This window comes from Corvus cornix, chromosome 3, assembly GCF_000738735.6.
Source record: "Corvus cornix cornix isolate S_Up_H32 chromosome 3, ASM73873v5, whole genome shotgun sequence".
NCBI lineage: Eukaryota > Metazoa > Chordata > Aves > Passeriformes > Corvidae > Corvus > Corvus cornix.
This window is the reverse complement of record NC_047056.1, coordinates 35688431-35704161: the sequence shown is the minus strand read 5'-3', so window position 1 is coordinate 35704161 and position 15731 is coordinate 35688431. Positions and strand designations below refer to the sequence as shown.

Below are 15731 nucleotides of genomic sequence, written 5' to 3'. Positions count from 1 at the left end.
ACAAGCAAATGTGAACTGAGGGTTTATGGTAATACCACCTAGGAAGTATGATATCATCTTTCCCACAGGTGGTAAGTCAGTTTTCCAAGGTGTGTTTACATGGAGCACTTCAGAGCACTAGCACATACACAAGATACTTAAGCAATATCTGTAATTACGGCAGAGTTTGAGGAATAAACACTGTCTAGCCAGGTATGACTTGTAAAACACCTTATGGCCAAATATGTGATGTCATTCATATTATCTTGGTAAATACTTGTTGGGGCATGAATTCAACTGAAATTAAATGAAGCTGATAATGTGGTTTATAAGTGTGAGCATGTAGAACTTTTGTAATCAGACTAGTTGTTAATAAGATAAATAACATGATAGTGCAGAAGCAAATTTGCTTGTATTTTGACATTTATAAATCCCGTGTTTCCGGATGATGGTCTGTTTTTATCTAAATTGTAAACCACAAACATAACAAATTGTACAAGATTACTAGAGGAAAAGTGACAAACATTACCATCAGTCACATGCCCAACTTGATACATTTATTTTCCTTTTGGGTCATCAAAGGACTGAATACCAAAGATTGTTACGATTACTAAACTATTAGCTTCCTTTTATATTCTTTTATTTGTGTTTATTGAAACAATTTCATGAAGTTTAACGGGCTGGCAATGGCTCTTGCCAGCTAAATCTGTTTGCTATTTGTTATTTTTTTACATTGGAAGCTCATATATAAAAAATGTGCTTAGAAGGTGTTAAATGGTGTAAAACCATATCTCTGTATGTCACTTTGGTTCCAGTGCCGGCTCCAGGACAGATTCACGGCTGTCTTTCTCTAGGACCTGGGATATTTTTGTCAGAAAATGGTACAGAAGGGTAAGACTTTATGTCCTATTGCCATTGCAGTACTGGTCTCTCACTTTACTTTTCATTGTTGTTTTTTCACAGTCTGATCCCATTCAAGTGGCTTAGCAGATGTGCTTGACCACCTACAGCCTTTTTGGACTGTTTTCCTTCCTGGCTTTTCAAGCTCAGCTGTTCATGAAATCTGAACTATGTGTTGATCTCTGAGGCTGTTCCAACTTCCCTTAATGCAGCAATTATTTAAAAGAAGTAGGCAGCAGTCCTGCAAAATATTTGTCCACATTTCTCTTGGATGCTTTCCTTTAGTGAGCAGATGAGAAGAGTGTCTGGTTTAATCCAGTTTCCTGGGGAGGCAAAGCAAGTGCAATACTTGCTGTCTGAACATATGTGTGTGCCTCAATGACCCACAAACAGCTTTTGAACCCACTGGCCTCTCTAAACTAGAGGAATTGAGATCCCCAGGGTCCTGAAATTCCTATAAACTTCAGTGAAACTGAACAGAAGAGTGATGTATCATCAGAGGTTTGCTGAAGGGCGTACTTCATCACAAGCTCATCCTTTAATAGACAATTCAGCCACAAGACCCTAATCCACAGGGGCAGGTTCAGTAGTTTCACTGATCACAGCATGCTGAGTAGTTTACATCCCTTGGCCAGAAGTGAAGCAGTGCTCTTGTGGGTGCAAAAGTCTTGAATTTTATTAAATACCTTTCAGAGCATATTTCTCTTCACTTCCATCTCTCTCTCTTGATAAATTTGTTTTCTGGTCGTTTTATGCATCATGGAGCCCCACAGGGCTTGGTACTGCACCTACTTTTTATGCATATATATATATTGCTTCTCAGTGCAGCTTTTCACTACAGGGCTACAAGGCATTGCTACATTAATCATTCTTCAGCACTTCTCCTTTCCTGATGTGTCACATTCTCCTTGTTCATGCTGTGTTCAAGAGAGAACATTGATAGCACACAAGTTTTTGATCAAAAAAAGTACTGAACAAAACCAAAGTGATATTTTGCCAGTTTTGTTGTTTATGTGTTATTTATAGTGTCTATTTATAAACTCTTTAATCTGTAGCACTGTTACATTGCTGGTCTTCCTTTTCCTTCTTCTCTCCAAGGAGAAGACCTGTCAGCCAGGTCTTTAGGCATGGCTCTTCCCAGTGGAAGCCTCAGGCCTAGCTGGATCCCCAGAGAGGTCTGAACCTCATCCCCTCCCAGTGGTGTGGTGGGGGCTGCACCAGAGCTCAGCGCCAGAAGGGGCTGGCCTGGGGACAGACAGGGTGGGGATGCTCACCTTGGCATGCCAGTACAAGCTGGTGTTGCAGAAGGCCTTGGGCAGAGAGAGGACCTCGCAACCATGCAGGGGCAGGCTGCTTCCTAGGATCATTTGAGCCTTTTCTAAGCTATTTAGTCTGCATATTTTGGGTACCATGAATATGCATACTCAGGACTTGGCCATTGGCTTGGGTTTCCAAAGCAGGTGGTTTATCTGAAATCTGTCACAGTCAGCCCAGGCTTTTTTCCTCATGGCCTCAGACTAGTCAATCCCAGCTCCTGTTTAGTACAGTTGATACAACTTGCTTCTTGCTGGAGGAGCAAGAAACTTGTAAGCAGCTATTAGGGAGAGATTTGCTGCCAGAACTTCTGCTCTCAGTCTTTTTGACCACTACATGTGACAAAGTCAGTAGGGATCCAGATCTAGACCCATTCAGCTCATCTACATTTCTTTATGAGAAAACCATCTCCTTCTGCCCTTACTTTCTTATTACACCTTCAGAAGTATGTGAATTGTTTCTAGTTTCAGATGAAGCATTTGGTTTTTGCATTATAAAACAATATAAGAGACCTCTCCAACTCACTGACATTGCTCAAAGGGATGGAGTGACTCTTGGAGGAAAGATAAAGTACCCTGAGCTGTGGAGAATCCAAGTATTTCAGTTTTTGTAATTTGTGCCTCTCCAAAAATTATGTGCATTGCCTGAATGCGACATTTGGGTCCACTTTCCTGCAAAAGTTTTTGAGATGAGGATTCCCACTTACAGCAAGTTTTATACCATGTAGTATGACCCATTCATAGCAGTCTTCAGTTCTTCAGTCATTTCATATCTGTAATATGGGAAATAAGATTTTGCAGTGAAAAGTATGAAACAAACAATGACATTTGAAATCTGAGTCTCTGCTTTCACTAGAACAAAGCTTGTATTCTCCTTGGGCCAGTGTAATCACTATTTCTTTTAGGAAATACATTTCTTAGATGTATTTGAAATGGTAATGTTGAAACCTAACAATAACTAAAGAAATGTGTTTGAAAGATAATGATTTGCACAACTCTGCAACATTCGCCGTCAGCAATGCTTTAGAAGAGGAGTAAAATTTCTAACTTGAAAGGAAAGGAGGCAGCACTGGATTTAGAAGCATTTTAAGGTGACTAAATGAATTACTCCTGTTTCATCTATTGACATGTGAGGTGGGAGCTGCTTTTGTTAGTGACTGACAGCACAGAGACAGAGTCACCCAGGAAAGCACCTGATAGTCTAATTTACTTATTGCCTTCCTCAACCTGACAACCGAGAAGTCTATAAGCAAACAATTTTCTAAGGATGCCTCAGGCTGATGCATAAAAAAAGCTGGCTTTGTCTGGAACATGCTTGGTCCAGCCATTTGATCTCCATGTCTTCAGATATTCCTCACCAGGTATGATGCGTCAGTCCTGTTCTGCCTGCAGGGGTAGGAAAGCTTCCCTAGTTTCCCCTTCTAGCACATGAAGAGTAGGAAGAGGCTGCTCTTGCCTTCTTCAATGAATCCAAGCTTCCATAGAGAATGAAAAGATTGACGCTTTTTCATTTGGGATGGCATAGGCAAAAGGGAAAGTGTAAAATTGGACAACAGGGTAAAGTACTTAGAGCAGTTAGATGTGTTGCTTTTATTACCTTTCTCACAACACATGAGCAAGGGAGATGAAATATGAGCAAATTCCAAACGGATTAAAGGAAATGCATTTTATGTAACATACAGCTGGAGCTTGAGACTCATTGCCAAGAAATAACAGCTAGACTCAGGAATGAGCAAGACTGGGAAGAGAACTGGGTACTTCTGTGAGTAGCGGGAATTTCAGAAGTACTTTGAAAGGGCTCAAAAACAGGTTTAGAAGGAATGTAAAACCCAAGATACTTGTGAAATTTGCACGAGTCAACCCCCTCAGCTTTAAACATACAAAGTCAGTGTTCTTCATAGTTTGATCTTTTGAGCCTGTAGGTAAACATCCCTGTCAAACCTCATTGGTGTTAATTTTCCCATGTATCGAGAGTGTGCATAGCTGCTATTGGGTGCTGCAGTTACACAGACAACACTTGTCAATGTCTAGTCTGGGTTTTTCCAGTCTTTGGGTTTTCACTGTGATCTCCAAGGGATAATTCAGCCTCTCCTTTCTCTTCAAGATTTTAGACAAGTGGGAGAGCCTGTTTCCCTGTAGGAAATGTTTGCCTGGGGGATTTATTTGAGCAAGCCCTGAATGCTCATAACATCAAGTAAGTTTTGAACAGAACAGGATTCTTGTGGCTGGTCATGATTGGTACACTAGTTGTTCCCCTCCAGATCTAAGTGTTCCTTCTTCAAAAAGGAGGATTCTTTTACTTGCTGGATCAGAGGATCACAGAGTATTCTGAATTGGATGGGACCCATTAGGATCATTAGTCCAACCCCTGGCCCTGCACAGGACAACCCTAAGAATCACACCGTATCGCCTCTGATAATTGCAGAAGAGGAGATTTATCGATATGTTATTTTGTTCCCATAAAGATGTCAGCCTGCAAGTTTCCTCTCCCTCTGGGTGATCGCATGGTCACTGTTTGCGCATTTCCAGCAATTTTTATCTCCTCAGGGCATGTCTCTTTTGAATGCAGGGTGGTGTCAGGAGGTTAAGAAGGAATCTACAGGTAAGGTAAAGTTCTTGTAGGAGACAAAGGACCTGGCTGTTGTCCCCATGTCCTTCTGGTAAGACAAGAGGGAAGAGTCAAGCGATGTAGACCCACAGTTTTATCATCTGTGTCACCCACATTGTGAAAACCAGATCCACGAGCAAGGAAAGAAGAGGAAACCTTGCTTTGTCATGTGGGAAAAAATGCTTAGCAAACCACAGTGAGGCATTTCAGACTATCTTCTTATTTATTCTTAAAACAGTTTTATTTCTTTTTAACATTAGCCATCAAACAAAATGTTTGAAGTTTTTAAGGAGCACAGTTACTTTTTGCTTTGTAAATAAGAGGCTAACTTATTCAACTGTAGCTGTCTTTGTGATCTGTTTTTTTATTCAATGGAAAAGTGATGACAGGTGTTGTCATGCAGTAATTAATTCTTTCAGCATAACTATCCAGGCTCTTGAATGATTTATTTCGTGTAAAGTATTTGGCAAAAATGGAATCAACTTAATCTGTTTAAACAACAAGAGAAAATTATTAAACTAAACCTTCCAGGCTGCCTGCCTGGATACTGTGGGTTGGAAGGCAGCACCTCACCACTACAGTGAGAGGTGCAGAACCAATTAAACTGATACTGGAAAAGGTCTCATAATGAGCAATTTTCTCAGTGAGAAGAATGACAGCCCTTCTTTTAGGTCCGCACCAAAACCATAGAATCATAGAATTATAGAATAGTTTAGGTTGGAAAAGATCTCTAAAATTTTCAAGTTCAACCTTTAACCCAGCATTGCCAAGTTCACCACTAAACCATGTCCCTAAGTGCCACGCCTACACATCTTTTAAATACCTCCAGGGATGGTGACTCAACCACTTCCCTGGACAGCTCATTCCAGTGATTGACAGCCCTTTCTGAGAAGAAATTCTTCTCATATCCAATCTAAATCTCCCCTGGAGCAACTTGAGGCCATTTCCTCTTGTCCTATCTCTTGTTACTTGGGAGAAGAGATGAAGCCCCATCTCACTACTGCCTCCTTTCAGGCAGTTCTGGAGAGTGATAGGGTCTCCCATGAGCCTCCTTTTCTTCAGGCTAAGCACCCCCAGCTCCGTCAGCCACTCCTCATAGGACTTGTGCTCCAGACCCTTCCCCAGTTCCATTGCCCTTCTCTGGACACACTCCAGCACCTCAATGTCCTTCTTGTAGTGCGGGGTCCAGAGCTGGACACAGCACTCAGGGTGTGGCCTCACCAGTGCCACGTACAGGGGGACAATCCCTGCTGTGGTCCTGCTGCCCACACTATTGCTGATACCGGCCAGGATGCCACTGGCCTTCTTGGCCACCTGAGCACACGCTGGGTTATGGTCAGTGGCTGTTAACCAGCACCCCCAGGTCCTTCTCCTCCAGGCAGCCCGGCACTTGGCCTAAGTGAACCTCTTACCATTGGTGTCACCCAATAGATCCAGCCTGTCCCAATCCCTCTGCAGAGCCTTCCTGACATCCAGCAGATCAACACTTCTGTCCAGCTTGGTGTTGACTGCAAACTGAGGGTGCACTCCATCCTCTCGTCCAGGTTGTTGATAAGGATATTAAACAGGACTGGCTGCAGCACTGAGCCCTGGGGAGCACCACTTGTGACCAGCTTCCAGCTGGATGTGACTCCGTTCCCCACCACTCTCTGGGCCAGGGCATTCAGCCAGTTTTTTATCCAGCAAACAGTGTATTTGTCCAATTCAAGAGCAGATGCTTTCTCCAGGAGAGTGCTGCAGGAAATGGTATCTAATTCTTTGCCACAGTCTAGGTAGACAACATCCTGTCCTGGTCTTGGCTGAGACAGAGTTAATTTTCTTCCTGATAGCTGGTACAGTGATGTGGTTTGGATTTGGGATGAGAATTATCTTGGTAACACACTGATGGTTTAGTTGTTACTATGGAGTGCTTACTCTAACTCAAGGAATTCTCAGTTTCCCATGCTCTGCAAGTGAGGAGGTGCACAGGAAGCTGGGAGGGAGCATGGCCAGGACAGCTGACCTGACCTGTCAAAAGGGATATTCCATGCCAGAGAATGCCATGCCCCATATATAAACTGGGGGTGTTACCTGGAATTGGGTTGGTGGCTGCTTGGGGAATGGCTGAGCATCAGTCAGAAGCTGGTGAGTAATTGTATTGTGCATTGCTTGGCTTTTGACTCTTACTCCTTTCTCTCTGTATGTTATCTCCCTTTTCATTACTGTTATTACTAGCATTAGTGTATTTTATTTTATTTCAATTATTAAACTGTTCTTAGCCCGTGAAGTTCTACTTTTGTTTCCTGATTCTGCTGCCCATCCCACTGGGGTGGGGAAAGTGAGCCAGTGTCTGTGTGATACTTAGTTGCCAGCTGGGGTTAAACCATGACGCATCCACAAGGTTTGTGGATCCATCATTGTTCTCGTTCTTATTGTTGGTTTTCACTGCATTAGAACAGACTGCAGCATTAAAAACAAAGGTCTTCATTCCCCATATCCATTACTTTGTTCTCATGAGAAGAAACCCGTGTCTGCCTGTTACAATAAACTGATGCACCACATTATGGTGAAGTTAATAGGAACTGACAGTATAATAGGAGCAACTGCAGCTTAAGTTGCAATAAATTTGTTTGTTTGTAGATGGGATTTTGCAACAAAGAAAGTGTTTTATAAATCAAAGAGATCTCTCACCAAATTTACCTTACTGAGGAGTAAAGCAACATCTAGTAACTAGAAAACAGAATTGTTCTGAGAAAGCCGTTTATCTAATTTCTTTTTAAATAGCTGATAGATAGGCATTTTGTTTACTTGAGCCAATGCAGCATTGACAGGCTTTAATTCAGTCCCACAGGACCATATTTTTTCTACATCCTGATGACAGGTGAATGCCAGTTTTTTCACTTCCCTTTTGCTTTTAGCAAATTTCAGTATTTTTCTGGTTTCAGAAAATACCTGATACCCGGACTATCAAACCAGGAGTCAAATACACTTTTTAAATTCTATTGTGTATTTAAAAATATCAGAAAACTCAAATAATTTTTATGACTCGGGTCTGACTCATGTTTTTTCATTCTTGGGTTGACAGTTTTGTTATTGTTTATCAGTCTTGACAAGATAAATCCCATCAGGATGGGATCCATGCTGTCCTCTCTACGTATGTCCCAGTCTTGATCTCTAATTTGAAACTTGATCATAGGAATCATACAGTAATTATCATCTTTTGGTCACTGTTACTGGGCTAACCACCTTTGCATTCTTCTTAGCAAGGCTTTCGGGACATGAACAGTTTTGAATATACACTTAGAAAGCACTACCAGGAATTTTCATATCAGTTTATTTGCTATTCCCAGAAAACGCATCTTTTTCTTTTTGATGGATGGACTATGAGTACAGGCTTCACACATAACTGTGTTTTACCCTGCTCTAAATCTACTGGTATTGGTTAATGAATGTTTTAAATTATTTTATCAACAAGAATTTCAAAATGTGTACAGCAGAAAGCAATGCTTTCCTACCTGATTAAGACATATGGAGCTATATTGATGCAACATTAATGCAGAATGCTACAGCATTCTCCTTTCAGTGTAATACACTATAGATCAGTAATATGCAGCTTGACCATGAGAAAGTTGCCATCTCTTGCCCGCTGCTTAGATTAAGTTGTTTGCTTTCACTGCTGCTACAGGCGAGGCCGCACTAGGGCATTCCCCTTCTGATAGTCAGCTTGGCTGGATCTTCTCCTGCCATGGCACTTGCCCCTGGATATGAAATCGCATCAATATAGTAGCTCAGTTTTACTTTTGTCAGGATAGATTCCTTCAGTTTTCTCTTGCATCAGGGGTTCGCATTCTCTTACCATCTTTGTGGTCCTTCCCTACCTGTCCCAGATGAAATTCATCTTTCCTGAGCACAAGAGCTTCGTACGCCATTGTAGCTGAGATTTTACCTGTCTGACATTAGCAATAACTATTGTTGTTGGAAACTCCCTTACTTTTTCCCTGCAGGTAATACTGAGCAGTACCTCACATCCCATTCAGCATAATGCAGTGTAGCTGGCAGGATCCAGCATCATGTGTACCTATTTTACAGGTACAGTGTCATCGCCACAGAGAATCACTAGCAATAGCCCACCTAGTGTTTTTAAGGAATTTTAATTTGATGGATAAGATTTGTAATTAAGGACTGGATAAGCACTGTGACAACAGGCTCGGTAGCTGCCAGGCCAGATAGGTTGGGATAAGGAATGGACTGTGCCTCTCTGAAAATCAACAGCAGGTTTTCCTCAGAAGCTCATTCTCAGGCTTACCTCAGGTTAGCCCATTACATTTTTATTGCTGTGGTGTTTTGTGCTTTTTAAAAATCTCCATTGGAGGGAGCCTGTTAAAGCCTGCCAGCAGCTCTTTCTCTTTGGCAGCTTCTGAGCCTGGGGTGCTCTCGACTGACTCCTCTGTACCTTCAGAGTGTATGCAACCTCTCCTGGCTTTGCTGTAAACCTGCCAGGAAATGGACACTTTCAAAAATACTTTAAAATAGAATTTGAATTCTAAATACCTGCATGAAAAGCAAGGTTTTGTATAAAGAGCCTGCTGGTAGCAAAGTTTTATGGTCTTCAGGAGCAAGACTTACTGTTGTGAAGTATCCCCAGATGTGGCTTGTGGCCCATCTGCACCAGGGAGTGCTGGCTGCAGCTTCCACCTCCTGCAAAATGTCCCTCTTTCCTCCTTCGAGGACTGTCTCAGTTAAAATTACTTAGTTTTGCTGTCACTAGTTGAGCTCATTGGGACTGAAAGGGACAGGAAGGCGCTCACAAGCCGGGAGGTGGCAGCCCAGACAAGGGAGGGAGGAGACATCTTGTTCCCACCAGCTACATCACTCCGGCATGTCTGTCTGCAGGCGAATGTTGCCGCATGCCAACGCTGTTGGGAGTCTCTTATCTGCATTCATTCAGGGCCTGCCCTCTCTTCCTTGAAACCGTGAGGTTTGAAATTAAACATCATGTTCTCTATAAATAATCTTAATTGGCAGCAAGCTCACTGAATGTGGTCTTTCGCATACAAATTAAAACCTACTGTAGTGAATTTGAGGCTGTCCTGAAACAGTTTCACTGCTGCAAGGGGACTTCAATTTTGTGCCACTTCACATGAATTAGTTTAAAACTGGTCTATCAGGGCACTGCCTTTCTTCAGGGCAAGCCCCTCTCATGCTCTCTGTAAGGGTAGCTGTTCACAGCCAACACTGAATCTGTATTCTCTGATCTACAGGGTAGTTGGCTGGAGCTCTTATAAGAATCATTTAACTGTTCCTGCAGCAAGAAACTCTGAAGAGCATGTCCTTTCATTAGTTGCCTCCAGGGTTTGTCCATGCTCTTACCTCCCCAGTTATGACAAATGTATTATGTCTGTGGGCTGTGGAAGCTTAGTTATGTACCTTGCTGTAAGCACTTGCTTATATCCTTTGAGCGGGGTTTCATCCCATTCACTTCAGTGAGATCACTTCTGTGTGTCCATCCATCTGTACAGAAATATTTGCAGAAGTCTAATCCATACTTGGCTTCCCCTTTGGCTATTTTTCCTGTGTTATTTTCAGCAAACTGTACAGCCAAATCACCACCACAATTTCAACCACAGCAGAAATGGAATCACCTTAATAAAATCAGTGCAGTAGATGCTGGAACAAATGTTTTAAAGTGGGATATCTGCTGCATGGGAGTGAAGAGGACTGGGGGATTTGAACAATTAAGAAAGATAATGAAAGCTACAGTTCAATTTATTTTACAAATGTTTTAATCTTTTGAAAAAAACTTTATTCAATTTTATTTAATGTAGCAGAGAGATACCAATTTATCATTTGAACCTGTAGAAATGTGGGTTAATGCTAGAAGCAGTTGGCAACCCTTGAAGTTTCTCCAAATAGGACTTTAACTTAAATCTGGAAAGAGAGAATATTCACACAAGACAATGAGGATCTTGCACAGCCCTCATAAATTCCTTATGTTGCCATTCCTCTTTCACCTCAGCGCCAAACCTGTTTGCGAGTGGCAGTGACTGCTCCAGCCTGGGTAGAGTGAGCACCCACATGCAATTTTTGAGTCTCTTATTTTGGTTTATTTTAAATATGGACTAAATGTAGATGTTAACTAAAGGTAAATGGAGGATACCAGCTGGAAGAGTGAATCTTACATGGCTCCCTTTCTGCAGGGTTTTTTTTTGCCCTACTATCTCTCTTTACGGCTAATTCCTTTATAAATACAGAGCAGGAAAAAACCTGCACCTACTGGCTAAGCATGAAGCACCTTTCCAACTTAGAAAGCACAGAGTTATTGCAGTACAAGCTTAGTCAGATACAGAGAAAAAAGTAAATACTTGGGAAAAGAGGGGATCTAATTTTAAAACTTCTCTCTATATCAGTTGATTTCCAAAACAAAACCTTAAAAAGATCCAATTGAAAACAACGTGAAAGAAAGTGCAAGAAATGTTATTAATGAGATTGTATCTGCTAAAATTGGCTGAGTACTTACACAGATTGCTGAAAGAAATTTGATGCTTGATTCTTCCAGGCTATTTGGATGTTTCCAGAGGTGGTGTTCCACCTGCCCACAGGACAGTATCTTCAACTTCACATCTTAAAAAAAAAGTTTTAAAATTTATATTAATCATCTCATTTACAAGCTACTGGTACTATACATGTTGCTGCAGATTAAATGACTCATTGGCCGGGTTTCAAATAGTAGAAAACAAGGCTCTGCTCCCACATCTCCCCTTTCTGTCATGCTGGTTAGACTGCTATTTGCATTATTTTTATCCCATCTGGAGCCTTCAGCAGAAGGGACTGTTTAACTCTGGAAGATTAAAATTGGTCTGATGACAATCCGAGGGAAATTGATCTTGTTTTCATGCTGGCATTTTAGAATGCACTAGGTTTCCATTAGGGCTGTGTGGGCACCCACATCACTGGGGTAGTTCAGCTAGCCGGAAAGGATGGGTCATGGCCAGTCTCTGATCCGCTGCTGAATTGCGGAGGCTTGCTGGGAGGGTTAAGTCCTTTGCATTTCCTGTGGTACTACAGGGTAAGACCATTTGACCACTGAGTAGTTCTACTTCAGGCCTGGCTCTGGTATCTCCTTCCTTTGATGACCTCCTAAGGGAGGAAAGAAGCTTCTGGAGTAAAGAAACTGAAGAGGTGTATCCAGGAGCGAGACAGGTTCTCCATCACTTCATGCACTGTGTGCAGCTCCATGTTTGTAAATTGGGACATTCCCAGGGCAGAGGGGTTGGGATGTGAGCAGGGTCCCTTCTCACCCTTGGGGCAGAGTTTACAGTGACCAAATTGTTTCAGGCATCCTCTCCTCTCTCCTGTTGCTTACTGAAAAATCTAGACTACCACCTGCTGAAGGAATTGTCTCTTCATATTGTGATGACTTTCATTGCCTGATTATGAGCTGGCCTCTGGGCCAGGGGGGTATTGTTCTGCAGAATCTCTGCCTGTTAGGTGCTCTAGGAATTTGCTAATCCATTCTTGAATCATTAATTTCTCGTACATGTTGGTTTGAGAAAAATGTGCAAGACACACAAAATTACATAGAATCTGCACGAAACATGTAAACTTCTGGGTGGCACCTGGGAGAAAAGAGATCCAGAACATGGTTTAGATGCCTCCAAACATCCATGTTTAAGCCACTGCATTGAGATCTAGGCTGTCTGCCCCCCAAAGGGCACAGGAGGGCTAATAATTACCCATAAATGCTGCTTTTGTTTATCTTACAGAGAATAAATCAGGTTTCTGACAGCAGTTGTTGTTCTTCCTGATAATCTTACTTGCTTTACATTTTTTTTACATTTGTGTAAGTCTTTGTATCACTAAGCACATATCTGCAGCTTGAGGTCAGTGCTTTGTAGGGCTAGAACCAGGCAGTGTTTGTGTGCCCTTGCAGATGGAGATGGCAGCGTGCGAGGCTATGCCAGGCTCCTTGAAGCAAAGCTGCCTTTATTGCATCTCCATCTGGGACCTTCCAGGAAACACAGAGAAAGGGCATCTTACAGATTAGTTTCTTCCCAAATAATCAGGATGAGTGAACAGGTTATTGACGACCTGTCATTAAACTGTTGCTGAAAGCACTAAATTTTATGTTTAAGCTTGTGCTGCAGGACACTTACCATGATGCTGTGAATCATCAGTCTGAGATGTATCAGTTTAAATAACCAAAAGAAATATTGGTATCTTAGTTGCCTAAAGCATTACCGTCTGCTTTTATTGCAAGTCTTATGAAGGGGCTACCTGTGAAGACTTTTTAAGAGAGGAGACCAAGACCTGATTAGAACATTTAGGTTAAATTTTCTCTCCTTCTAGATATCTGCACTGATGTCAGTTTGAAAATATCCTGTACCACAAATTATAAGAAAGGTGACATCTTCCGAGGACATCCACAGTAAAAGCTTTGTGTTTCATGAGTGGTTTTTGTGTGCTACTTCAGGATCATAAAACACACACAAATCTTCAATCTCCTATGCAAATACCGTGTTTATATATATATATATATATATATATCTATCTATCTATCTATCTATATATATCTATATCTATATATATCTTTGCAGAAGTCTTTTGAAAAGCATTGGCTACTATTTGCATTTGTTTCTCATTGCCCAGGACTGGCTATTTAACCTCTGTTCCTCACCTCACTTTTTCTGTGGTCCAGCAATGCATTTTACTTGTCTGTTCTGAATTATATCAGGTTTGCATCAGGAAAAACATTGTGTTTAACCCACAGAAACACTCTTCTCTGAGACAGGAAAAGGATTTTACTGTGGTTGAAATTTCCTTTTTTAATGTGAGCTATTCTATTTTATGGAACAATGAAAGGAAAACCACTGACTCCATACAAGCATACAAGTAGTAAAAATGAAAACTGACAGGAAAACACAAATAAGTATCACTAAGCACGTGATGATTGTTGAGTTTAAAGGTAATCTTTTATAAGATTTGTTAGGGAGTACAAGAAGAGTAAAGGGAGAAACCTAGAAGTCAGCCTGCCTGGGAGAGCAGATCATTAATGCTGTTCCAGACAAACCTCTATGTGAAAGGGTGGTTATGAGAAGTACCAGCAGAAAAGATACTGCTTTTTTACTGTTTACTGTGTTTACTGCAAACTCTAAATAGCCAAGGCAGAATAAAAATAGCATGTTAGATAGATGTAAAGAAGGAAATGAGAGGAATTGTTATCAAACCCACAGATCCCATTACATCCAAACTCAAGGCTCTTCCTGGTTATGGAATATGATCTGAGTGATGCTTCCTAACAGACTTTTCCCAGGTTTTGTTAATTTTGGTTGGGATCTATGGGAAGGCAGGGGAACCTGTTTAGGCAGTAGGTAGTTGTGAAAGTCTGGGATGGAGACTTTTCCTCTCCTTACTCAAGTCATTTGATGCCTTATAAATGTTTTCTATTTCCTTTGAAAAGGAAGTTGTGCACATAAAGCGAGCCAACACAGAGTGCTGGAGAAGGAAGGTTAATAGAGGGGTGAATAACCCTTACGTTCTCTATACAGCAGATGAAAATGAAGACAGCTGGAATACAAAATGTGATCAGAATAGAGCTTTGTACCTCCAAGAGTGAAATCAGTCTCTCTCATCCTACTCTGTCCTTCCTAACCTTCACCATTGCCCTGCTCACCCTTGGGATGTTCAGATGATGGTAATCTTTGAGGATTTACTCCCCATTTGCACTGCTCCCATTCAGGCATTTTTCTGTAATCTCGTCCCTATTTTTTTGCTGCTTTGGCGTTCCCACCAAAACTTTAGTCTGGATGTTGACTACACCACTCCTGAAATACTGCAATATCTTCTGCTTAGCCTCCATTTTCCACTTTCTTCCCCAAATCATATTTGTCCATTTGTCCTGCCTTGGGCAGACACCCCTCCAACCATGCACATGAACACACCTTTTGGCTCACTCCTTGGGCCTCCCTTGCTTTTTCCATCCTAGTCAAAAGTTTTGGTTTTACCTTTTATGGTCCTGCAAACATTCTGTGGCATCTCTTCTTCATACTGCATCCATCTGCTATCAGTGTTTCACCAGTTCTCCTTTTCCACCCATGTCCTTCATGCAAAACTCAGAACACAACAGCAGCCAAAGAAAGATCTGAATAAGGGCTGTGGATATTACCCTCTTGTACCTTAAGTAGCAGAATGGTTCAGTCCAACAAATTCTGAATACAGACATGGGAGTTCTTAGAAAAGAAAACAGCATTACAACATCCCCTTTAAAGGGGTACTCATTAGTGCAATAAAGACCTAACATGTGGGCAAGTGCTGATGAACCTGCTTTATCCCTTTCAAGTGCATAAAACTGTAAGAAATTGTAATAAATACCCATTTACTCATTCAGGCCTAGCAGACTTGAAAAATTGTAAATCTCATTTCCGTGCAATGCCATGCATGGCGTGTTTTATGTGAAGCAATAGACTATGCTATACCTCCTGTGTTAATTGAAGGTACAAAACCAGAGAGCTGATAAGGATTCCTATGATCCTGCAGCTCCACTAGTCACTATTATTTTTCAGGCATAGTTTCTGTTACACATTCCGTCACTCATATAGTAAAAAATAAAGCATTTATTCTTGGAAAATGCCCGTCAGTGTTGCAAATGACTGTGATCAACAGCTTGGATATCCTAATTGCAGCCTATTAGAAATAATGAGATTTGCATGGTAGAACCCAGAGAATTACATGGATAAAGGAAAAAATTCACAACATAAATGTTAATATAAACATATACTGCCTGCGAGTGCAAACGACACATAAATTGGTGGCTCATTACTGCAGAATGACCCATGGGTAAGAATGTCACCCAGTTCAGAGGCTTTCCCAGGAAGTTTGGCTGCAAAAGTTACAAAAGATAAGGACATGCTTGTGGAATCCGCTAAACTAATGAGAGCTGAAAGTTGTTTGAAATA

At 41.4% G+C, this 15731-nt stretch overlaps 1 long non-coding RNA gene across 1 annotated transcript in view; it reads right to left on the bottom strand.

The window, feature by feature from the left end:
• Nucleotides 1-15731, bottom strand: part of LOC109143517 — a 50088-nt gene that overhangs the window by 11898 nt on the left and 22459 nt on the right. Inside the window, exons 2-3 of the long non-coding RNA XR_005604059.1 lie at nt 11297-11400; nt 2900-2965 (exon numbers count right to left, since the gene is read on the bottom strand). This is a non-coding gene — a long non-coding RNA (uncharacterized LOC109143517). The remainder of the gene's footprint in view (nt 1-2899; nt 2966-11296; nt 11401-15731) is intronic.